Source organism: Scyliorhinus torazame, chromosome 7 (genome assembly GCF_047496885.1).
Source record: "Scyliorhinus torazame isolate Kashiwa2021f chromosome 7, sScyTor2.1, whole genome shotgun sequence".
Lineage (NCBI taxonomy): Eukaryota > Metazoa > Chordata > Chondrichthyes > Carcharhiniformes > Scyliorhinidae > Scyliorhinus > Scyliorhinus torazame.
In genome coordinates, this window is record NC_092713.1 from 223796479 (window position 1) to 223807924 (window position 11446).

Below are 11446 nucleotides of genomic sequence, written 5' to 3' on the forward strand. Positions count from 1 at the left end.
GCAATGGTGGTCTGAGCCAGGCCACCCCGATCCTGAGGGGGACACCCCGAATCCACAGAGCTGTCACCAAGTCGCTCCCCGCTACTTCCCCCGGCCCTGGCAGCCATCCTCCAGCAAGCACTACACTTTTAAATATTTTTCACACTTTGCTTACCTTCTCTCTCCCCTTCAGCAGCCCTTCCCCGGTTGTAAATACCTTTAGTAAATCAGGCCCGCGTGACTTCCACCTGAGAGGGGTGGAGCATAGTGGGTGAAATACATTTAAATGCCTGAAAATGCAAGTTTTGCATGCCCCCACTAACACGAGGCACAAACCTCATTATCACCACCAGGGAGGGACTGGAGCACGGCACCCGAATCGGTGCCAGGCACGGACCTCGATTTTGGCCTGATGCCTGATTCCCTGCCCGATCGCGATTCATGTTTGCAGTGTCGCTAGGCGGAGAATTCTCCCCTTGAGCAGATTGTAATTGTAGCAAAAAAGCGATTCTTTTGACATAATTGATTTGTGTTTTTGTTTCCATATTTGCCAATTTACACATAAGGGCAGATTGCCTGATCAGGTATTTTTGGCAAGACCTCAAATTTGATCAGATTGTACTACTAAATATACAAGGAGCCTGCATAGTGTTAAGGGCTTTGATTGAGTCAAGTTCTTAAAATGTATACAGGAGAATTTTATCGGTCAATCTGAAGAGGGTCCAACAAGGGACGGCACAGTGCTAGACCTAATTCTGGGGAATGAAGCCGTACAGATGGTTGAGGTGGTGGTGAGGGAGTATTTTAGTGATAGCAACCACAACATGATACAACTTAAGATTGTTATGGACAAAGAAATAGACAAGTTGTAAAAAAGTTGGGTTGGGTGAGAACGGATTTTAGTAAAATAGAGTAGAATCTGGCCAAGGCAGACTGGGAAGATCTTCTACAGAAGAGCAATGGGGAGGCATTCAAAAAGGGGAGGGTACAGGCTCAACATGTTCCCTCTAGGGTGATAGGAAGGTGTAACAAGCCCAGAGAACCATGGATGACCAGAGATATTCTGGATTCAATGAGAAGGAAAAGAGGCTTTTAGCAAGTACAATGGGAGCAAATCAGCAGAGGCATTAGTGGAATACAGAAAGTGCAAGATATAGCTTAAGCAATCAATTAGGAGAGTAAAGAGGGGATATGAGAAAGCTCTGGCTGGTAAAAGTAGGGGACATCTCAAGATATTCTATAAGTATATCAATGGGAAGAGGATAACCAGGGAAAGAGTGTGGCCCATTAGGGACCAAGGGTGCAATCTGTGGGTGGAGCCAGAGGACATCGGTAAGGTGTTGAAAGAATGCTTCACATTTGTCTTCACCTAAGAGAATGAGGATGTTGGCATGGAGTTTGGGAGAGAGACCGTGAGGTTCTTGAACAAATTGACATAAGGAGTGACAAGGTATTGAAGATGTTGGCAGGCTAAACAGTGGACAAATCTCTAGGTCTAGATGAATTGTGCCCTTGGCTGCTGCGGGAGGAGATTACAGGACCCAAATTTTTAATTCGTCTCTGGCCACGGGGGAGATGCCAGAGGTTTGTAGAACAGTTAATGTGGTCCCATTCTTTAAGAAAGTTGTGCATATAAGCCAGGGGTGACAGGAAGCCGGTGTCCAGCGGCGTACGACAAGGATTTGTGCTGGGTCCCCTACATTCATCATTTATTTAAATGGCAGAGATGACTATGTGCAGGGTAGGATCAGTGAGTTTGCGGATGACACAATGATTGACCGGGTGGTCAACAGTGAGGTTGAGTGTCTTGGGTTAGAGGAAGTTATATACGGGATGGTCAAATGGGCAGATAAGTGGCAGATGGAATTTAACCCTGAAAAGTGTGAAGTAATACACTTTGGAAGAAGAAATTTGATAAAGAGGAATTCAAAGAATGGCCTGACACTGGGAAGTTCTGAGGAACAAAGGGAGCTTGGTGTGTTTTTCCATAGATCTCTGAAGGTGGAGGGCAAGTTAATAGGGTGGTGAAAAAGGCATATGGAACACTTGTATCAATTGAGGCATAGATTACAAAAGCAGGAGGGCCATGTTGGAGTTGTATAGAACTTTGGTGAGGCCAAAGTACTGTGTGCAATTCTGGTTGACACATTATAGGAAGGATGTGATTGCACCGGAGGGGGTGCAGAGGAGATTCACCACAATGTTACCTGGGATGGAATACTTAAGTATTGAAGAAAGGTTGGATAGGCATGGGTTGTTTTCTCTGGAGCAGAGAAGTCTAAGGGGCAACGTGATCGTGGTGTACAAGATTATGAGGGGCATGGCCACATGGATAGGGAGCAGCTGTTCCCTTTAATTGAAGGATCAGTCAAGAGGGGACGCAAGTTCAAGGTGAGGGGCAAGAGATTTAGGGGGATGTGAGTAAAAACTGTTTTACCCAGAGGGTGATGATGGTCTGGAATGCACTGCCTGGGAGGGTGGTCGAGGTGGGTTGCCTCACATCCTTTAAAAAGTACCTGGATAAGCACTTGGCACATGATAACATTAAAGGCTATGGGCCAAGTGCTGGAAAATGGGATTAGGTAGGTAGGTCAGGTGTTTTTCATGTGTTGGTGCAGACTCAATGGGCTGAACGACCTCTTCTGCACTGTATTTTCTGTGATTCTATGATTCTGTAACTCTTCAGGGATGTCGTCAAAGTATCCCTGAAGAGATCAAACACCCCTCGCCAACTCATGCAAGTCTCTGGCTTCTGACTGGCCAATTTGGAGGAGATTTATTTGGGAAGTTACCAATCACATCAAAAGGCTGTGACAGGAGCATGCAGAGGTGAAGTTGAGGCATCGTAGAAAGTGCACTTCATCTTCCCAAACTTTCAAACACCACCTGCCCTACATGTGTAAAGTCTGCAGATCATGAACTAGACTTATCAGCCATCTTAGAACCAATCAAACTGAAGTTGAGGCACGTCATTCTTGAACACAAGGGACTGCCTAAGAATCAAAGACATGGGTCATAATTCTTTGGTTGTCGGGATTCTCTGTTCCCTTCAGCAGCACGCCCCTGCCCACGGGTTTCCCGGTGGCATGGGGTGGCTTCAATGGGAAATCCCATTGACGCGCTGCAGGAAGAGAAAAGTGCGCTCCGAGAAACACGCGGCTGGGGGACTGGAGAATCCAGCCTATTGTAAACATTTTAACTTTAAATCACCCATCTACCAAACTGATGAGTGAATAACATGCTTCTACTTACTTTATACTCCTCGTATTTTGCAATCAATCGCATCCCAAACAGATTCACTTCCTACAGAATCCTGTTTGACAAAGCAGGTATTAATGACTTGTTGTTGTGAAATCGATGACCTTTACATAAAAGAATGGTAAGCCAGTTATAGGCTTAAGTGAATCTGAGGTTGAAATGATGTTGCTGATAATAAGTGGGTTCCTACATGGTGAGTAATTACCCTGCAATTCACCTATCATTATTCCACAATTTAAATTGAGATCTACATTCAAATTAATCAATTTTTGTTTGGCTGACCAACTTTCCAGTTTACTTAAGCTACATTGATTAATAAGCGTGGTCCTGCTTCTAGAAGGCTTCCACTTCTAAAGCTAATAGCACATCGACTTGACTTTTTCCCACAACAATCCTGCATCTCGTTAGAACATGCAAAATGTTTAGCTCCCTGAAGTGTGTAATAGTGAGGGTGGAGAGTATGTTCTGAAACAAAAGCAGTACTGTCTGCTGGCTGGAACCCATCCAGACCATAGAACATAGAACATACTGTGCAGAAGGAGCCATTTGGCACATCGAGTCTGCACCGACCCACTTAAGCCCTCACTTCCACCCTAGCCCCGTAACCCAATAACCCCTCCTAACCTTTTTGGTCACTAAGGGCAATTTATCATGGCCAATCCACCTAACCTGGAAACCGGAGCACCCGGAGGAAACCCACACAGACACGGGGAGAACGTGCAGACTCTGCACAGACAGTGACCTAGCGGGGAATCACACCTGGGACCCTGGTGCTGTGAAGCCACAGTGCTAACCACTTGTGCTACTGTGCTGCCCTTGATGCCTGTTGTGTGCTAGTGAGAAACTTTCTATCGCTCCTGATGGAAAATTTAACATTTTATGTCCATCCACTGCTTCCATGGGAGCTATACAGCAAAAGCTAATGGTCACGTGCAGCTTGAAAGGCAACTGTAATGGAGTTGAAATGAATGAGATGGAATCTCATCCCCTTCAGTGGTAGCAGTTACCACAATGTCAAAGGCATCTTGTCATGAATGACATTAGAATTAACCAGAAGTATTTCAACTGAATGTTTGGCATCTTTCACAAGTTACATTTATGAGGTTAATTTTCTGAGCACATACCTGCAACATTGAACCTTGGCCATTATTAGTGCTTATTGGAAACAGATCCAAGACTTCCCCACAATTTCCTGATACCCACTTCTGCCACGCAAAGTCCCACGCATAAATAGACTTAGCACTAAGTCTGGTCCCTCAAATAATCTTTAGCATTCATTTTGCGAGATAATTTTCTTTTCGGTCTCAAATGTTAAATTAATTCCAACCTTCTGACTTTGAATTAAAAATGCAGATTATTTTATTTAGGGTTCTGGAATGAAGCCAGGTGGAAGGAGTTAAGATACAGACCTTCAATTATTTAATTGACAAGTAGAACAGGCTAGAGGGGTTGAATGGCCTACTTCTATTTCCAGCTTTCTATGATTGAAATCTCAAAACATGGAGCTCTTGGCACCAGCGAGGAACTGACATGATTTACACTTCCAAATTCTTACAATTTTCGTAAACTCAGATTATGCTGGAATTTTACAGGGACAGAGCTGAATTCCCACCACTGGGGATGAATGTGGAAGAGGACACCACTTAGATTTTTGACAGGACCCCAGGAGGCTTATTCCTGGTGGTGGCCAATTAAGTGGCAGCCGCCACGGCCACCATCCCAATTAAGGACAGCGACCTGCCCCCGTGAGTTCCTGGTCCAAACAGCGCTAGTGATGGCCTCTGATGGGGCTTCACCTGAAGGATGAAGGTATGTTGATGGCTGGGCATTCTGGAAGAGGAGTAAATTAGGTCAGCAATGCCAGGCATGCAGGCTCTGGCAATTGGTGTGGAGGGAGTGTCTTGGTATATAGTTGACACATTGCATGGGACTGACCATTGGGGATGGGGAGGGGGCCCTCTGTGGGCCATTGAGTATGCAAAAAGGAATCCCTACACCCCTGGAGCCTACTAGCAGGCTCCCATATTTCAATGGATGGTCTCCCTGTGCAGTATCGGAGACTTAAGTGGTTCAATTGGGTGTGTGGCAGGAGGTCACTCTGCCAGTTTTCCCACTGCTGACAAAATGACATGGCAGTGGGGGTTTTCAGGCACTCCCCTTCATGCCTTCCCGTGCCATTTTTTCGGCCTTTTCACCTCCCGCCCTCCACCAAAAAGCTGTTAAAATTCTGGCCAGTGTAACAGAAACTACAGTAGTAGAAGCAAATAAAATAAATATTACTATGCCTTTGGCATTGAAATGTCATGCATTGTGCTTCCTGAATGGTTTAATTGCAAAATTATTTTTGTGAAGCGGAGTGATAAACCTGAACCTAAAACTGCCGACCTGAAATCGACCTGGACCAGCCGACCACATGGGAGCAGCTGCCGGAACTGCAGTCCCAGGCCTGGGGATTCCCCTACAGCGGCTTCCAGAGACCAGGAAAATGCCCTAGAAGCCAGGGCCTTCACTCCGCAGGCTCCCAGAGATGGGAAAAACACCGCAGAAGCCGGGACCTTCACTTTGCTGCTCTCCAATGACCAGACCAGCCTCCCAGCAGCTCGAGCCCTCTCCCCCTGAGCTTCCAACCACTCTGACCCAGAGAGCTGCGACCTCCTGGAGGCCCAAAGCACTCTCTCCACTCCCCTCCTCTACAGTCATCCCACACTCCGAAACATCAACTCCCACAGCCTAACAATCATTAATACTGCTCCTTTATATTTACTTGCAGGTCTAGAGATCCTCCCGTCCTCTGAAGGATGACTGTGATCTGGAAAGGACCCTGCAGACCCCAACACACAGACCCGGCCATCACCTCATCCGTAACCGCGACCCCAGAGACGTCATCCACTTACCGGATTTTGACCCATCCATGCCGGAGCGTGGTCTGGACATCCACTGACCGGTGAAGCCAAACCACAGACTGACAGCGACCCGGAACGCTCAACCATGCAGACACGTCTACCGACACAGGAACCGCAAGCAAGGCAACAAATCCTTCATCCACACACCGACCAGAGTGAAGAACCTCATTGGACACAACTATACCCTGAACACCACATACTCTCACCGTCTCCTTGGCTCAAAAAGAAGCAGTCACTCCAGGAAGCGTGGAAAACATGCAGGGCTGCAGGTGAGAGTGAAACAATGTGCTCCAAAGTCCCTCTGCCTAACTTACTGCTAGAAAATGTCCAGGCCGGGATTATCTGAGCTTGTGCCGGCTCGGAGAATCGGAGTCGACACCGAGCCTGCCCGCGACGTCGGTTCGACGCCGGGACGTGATTCTCCGACGACCGGAGAATTGCCAGCAGCTGCATGCGCGCGATCGACGCAGCGCCGGTGGGGGGCATTGAAATGGGCCCCCGCGGCGATTCTCCATGGCCGATTGGCCGAGTTCCTGCTGCTGTGGGTCTAACATGGTTCCACCCGGCGGGATCTTGGACCTACTGCCGCAGTGGCTGCCCTGGTGGGGGTACGGACGGATCAGACTGGGGGGAGGGCCTCCATGACGGCCAGGCCCGCTATCGGGGGTCACCGATTGGTGGGGGGCGCCATGATCCGGGGGGAGGGGGGCCTACTTTCTTCCACCCTGGCCCGCAGTGTGGCTCCACCATGTTGCACAGGCCTGGCGCGGAAGCAGCCACCGCGCGTACGCGCGGACCCGCGGCCGGCAGTGCAGGGCCGAGTATCGCTGCCGGTGCTGCGTGGAGCACTCCAGCGCCGTGCTGGCCCCCTGTGGGCCATGGAATCGCTGGGGCAGGAGGCCCATTGATGTCAGCGAGAAACATTCCGGTGTTTACGCATTAACACTTAGCTGCTGTATTGCAGAATCCCGGCCTTAATCTCTGGAAACAAGCTAGACGAACTTAAAGCCAGACTCACTTTTCAAAGAGAACTGAGGGACTGCTGTGTGCTCTGTTTCACAGAGACATGGCTCCCTCCTTCAACCAGAGGCCTTTTGTCCTTCAACCAGAGAGCATCTCAATCCACCGAATGGACCGTACAGTGGCCTCAGGTAAGGCTAGGGGAGGTGGGGGCTGCCTCCTAATCAACACCTCCTGGTGCCTAGATGTAGCAACACTGGTGAGTTTCTGCTCCCAGACCTAGAATACCTGACACTAAAATGCCGCCCCTACTACCTTCCGCGGGAGTTCAGCTCCGTTATCCTGATGGCAGTTTACATCCCCCCATGCTGATGTGAAAATTGCGCTGGACGAAATATACACCACCACAAATAGCCTTGAAACAAAACATCCTGAGGCCTTGTTCATCATGGCCAGGGACTTCAATCAGGCCAAGCTCAAGGGCGTACTACCAAGTTACCACCAACACGTCACCTGTTCCACTAGAGGCCCTAACATTCTGGACCACTGCTACACATTTATCAAACATGCCTGCCGCTCTATCGCCCGCCCACACTTTGGCAAATCTGACCACAAGGCTGTGCTCCTGCTCCCGGCTTATAAGCAAAAACTGAAGCGGGAGAATCTGTCAAAGAAAGTCGTGCAATGTTGGTCTGAGGACTGGTCAGTATTTAAAAACTCTGTGACCAGTCTGAATGAGTATGCCACTACAGTAACTGACTTCATTAGTCAGCGTGTAGAAGACTGTGTGCCAAAAAAGCAAATTTACGTGTTTCCCAACCAGAAACCCTCGATGAACAGGGATATCCACTGCTTGCTGAAGTCTAGGTCTGAGGCGTTTAAGTCAGGCGACCCTGACCGATACAAGAAAGCCAGATATGATCTAAGGAAATCCATCAAAGATGCCAAAAGACAGTACCGGAACAAGCTTGAGACCCAGGCTAGCCACACGGACCCCCGCCGACTATGGCAAGGTCTGCAAGACATAACGGGCTACAAGATGAAGGCATGTAAAATCGCTGGCTCCAACGCATCCCTCCCTGATGAGCTCAATGCATTCTATGCTCGCTTTCAGCAAGAGGTCAGTGAGAGCGAGCCCTCCACCTCTGAAGCCTCGGATCAACTTATATCTGAGGTCACCATTGCAGATGTCAGAGCAGCCTTCTCAAAGATCAACCCACGGCAAGCCACTGACCCGAATGGGGTACCCAAACGAACACTCAGATCTTGCGCGGATCAGCTGGCGGGGGTATTCGCAGACATCTTCAACCTCTCTTTACAACAATCTGAGGTCCCTATCTGCTTCAAGAAGATGACTATCATCCTTGTACCAAAGAAAAGCCAAGCAGCGTGCCTTAATGACTATCGTCCATTGGCTCTGACATCCATCATTATGAAGTGCTTCGAAAGGTTAGTCATGGCATGAATCGACTCCGGCCTCCCGGATTGCCTTGATCCGCTACAGTTTGCCTACCACTGCAACAGGTCCACAGCAGACACCATCTCCCTGGCCCTGCACTCAACACTGGAACACCTAGATAACAAAGAAACCTATGTCAGACTCTTATTTATTGACTACAGCTCAGCTTTCAACACTATTATTCCTCCGAAGCTCAGCTCCAAACTCCGTGGCCTGGGCCTCAGCTCCTCCCTCTGCAACTGGATCCTGAACTTCCTAACCCTCAGACCACAATCAGTAAGGATAGGCAACAACACCTCCTTCACGATCATCCTCAACACCGGTGCACCACAAGGCTGGGTCCTTAGCCCCCTACTATACTCCTGATACACCTATGACCAAGTGGCTAAATTCCTCTCCAACTCGATTTTCAAATTTGCTGATGACACCACCGTAGTGGGTCAGATTTCAAACAATGATGAAACAGAGTACAGGAATACAGGAATGAGATAGAGAATCTGGTGAACCGGTGCAACCACAATAATCTCTCCCTCAATGTCAACAAAACAAAGGAGATTGTCATCGACTTCAAGAAGCGTAGAGTAGAACATGCCCCTATCTACATCAATGGGAACGAAGTAGAAAGGGTCGAGAGCTTCAAGTTTTTAGGTGTCCGGATTAACAACAACCTGCCCTGGTTCCCCCCATGCCGACACTATAGTTAAGAAAGACCACCAACGACTCTACTTTCTCAGAAGACTGAGGAAATTTGGCATTTCAGCTACGACTCTCACCAACGTTTGCAGATGCACCATTGAAAGCATTATTTTTGGTTGTATCACAGCTTGGTATGGTTCCTGCTCAGCCCAAGACCTCAGGAAACTACAAAAGGTTGTGAATGTAGCCCAGTCGATCACGCAAACCAGCTTCCATCCATTGACTCTGTCTATAATTCCCGCAACCTCGGAAAGGCAACCAGCATAATTAAGGACACCACGCACCCCGGACATACTCTCTTCCACCTTTTTCCGTCAGGAAAATGATGCAAAAGTTTGAGGTTACGTACCAACCGACTCAAGAACAGGTTCTTCCCTGCTGCCATCAGACTTTTGAATGGACTTACTTCATATTAAGTTGATCTTTTCTCTACATCCTGTGGTGATGTGCATCAATGTAAATGCATGTAGGCTAGCTAGACACTAGAGGGAGCACCAGAAACATCACACACACACACACTCAACCAATAGATCAAGTAGATAGGACACGACCAATAGACATTCACGATACACAAGGAGGTGACACGACCACAGGGGGGCATTACACCAACCCATATATAAAGGACACCACATACATGATCTGCCTCTTTCCAGTGGAGACAGTAAGTGAGTAGAGACACAGGGTTGATTCAATATTACACCCACCACGTGGATTGCAGCAACTGGTTAGTCAGTCTGGCTAGCTATAGTAGGATGAGCAGTATTATCGAACCCGAGGAATAGAAGTATAAATAGTTTAATAAACGTGTTGAAGTTATCTCCACGTCTGAACCTTCCTTTGTCAAGTGCACCACAAGGAAGCCGCTTATGTTACACCTATAACATAACAAATCACATCCTAGTTTCTTTTTCATAAATTTAGAGTGCCCAATTCATTTTTTTCAAATAAGGGGCAATTCAGCATGGCTTATCCACCGAGCCTGCACATCTTTGGGTTGTGGGGGCGAAACCCACGCAGACACAGAGAGAATGTGCAAACTCCACAAGGACAGTGACCCAGAGCCGGGATCGAACCTGGGACCTCGGCGTCGTGAGGCAACAGGGCTAACCCACTACATCCTAGTTATGACTATGCACGGTATGCGTTGTCAGTATAGTATGCAAGAAACAATACTTTTCACTGTGTACAAATACATGTGACAATAATAAATCAAACCAAAGAGGATTAAGGCCTAAATCTTGTTCTCTATTCTGGCTGGGTTAGAGTTGGGGCATTGCTATTGATTTAGTACCTTAGATTCAGCTACTCAGGGCATCTGCACTTTGACCAGTATCCAATAACCAATGTTGAACTTCCATGATGAATAACACTTAGTCTTGACTTACACATACGCTTGGGGAAACCATTAACAAATGCCCATGGATGCACCATTATGCTTCAATGGGGTTGAATTTGGTTTACATCTGATACAGACACAAAAAGTGCAGTGCAGCTGCATTGTGCACCTAAAGATCTTAGTTAAAGAAATTGGTCCTTGGGTCTTATCTTAATAATTGCTATGAGCCTCTGGGGCCTGTCATGCCTCCAAAGGCACTGAATGGTCATCAAGGGACCAATTTGTCAGGAAAGACCATTATGGAAGTCCTTGGAGAGATGAGAAGAATAGGGAGAATAGGGTTAGCAAATGATACCATAGATACCATCGCTTCTCGGCCTTTTGGCTAAGATCAAGTGTAGTATCGCTTCTCGGCCTTTTGGCTAAGATCAAGTGTAGTATCTGTTCTTATCAGTTTAATCTTATCAATTGGTGCTCTTTTGTTTACTTCATGTCTTATTGAAGGCAGCCCACAGTAATCTCTGCAAAGACCATCTGTCAGGCTGCATTACAATCTAAAAATGGAACGAAGCAAGCACAGCACCAGCTCTGCTCAGGACCAACTAATTTATGGACTATCCCAAAACACTTCCAACCATCTCGTTGACATATTCAAAGGCTTACTACCTATCTTGGGCACCTAGCCAAGATACCTAAATATTGTCTGACCTAATATAAGGTTCATGTGCACTTCAGGTACCCTTGGAACAAGGGTCTTTTCAACCTCGATATTGGCCATTTAAGAAAATGGTAAGCAATGACCAATTTCCCACATGAAGTACAGTGGAGTGAAGAGAGAAGTTTGAAATGAGAAAT

The 11446-nt window shown here is 47.4% G+C and overlaps 1 pseudogene; it reads left to right on the forward strand.

The window, feature by feature from the left end:
- The first annotated feature begins 10993 nt into the window (after positions 1 to 10993).
- LOC140427545 (U2 spliceosomal RNA) lies at positions 10994 to 11114 on the forward strand (annotated as a pseudogene).
- Positions 11115 to 11446: the final 332 nt, after the last annotated feature.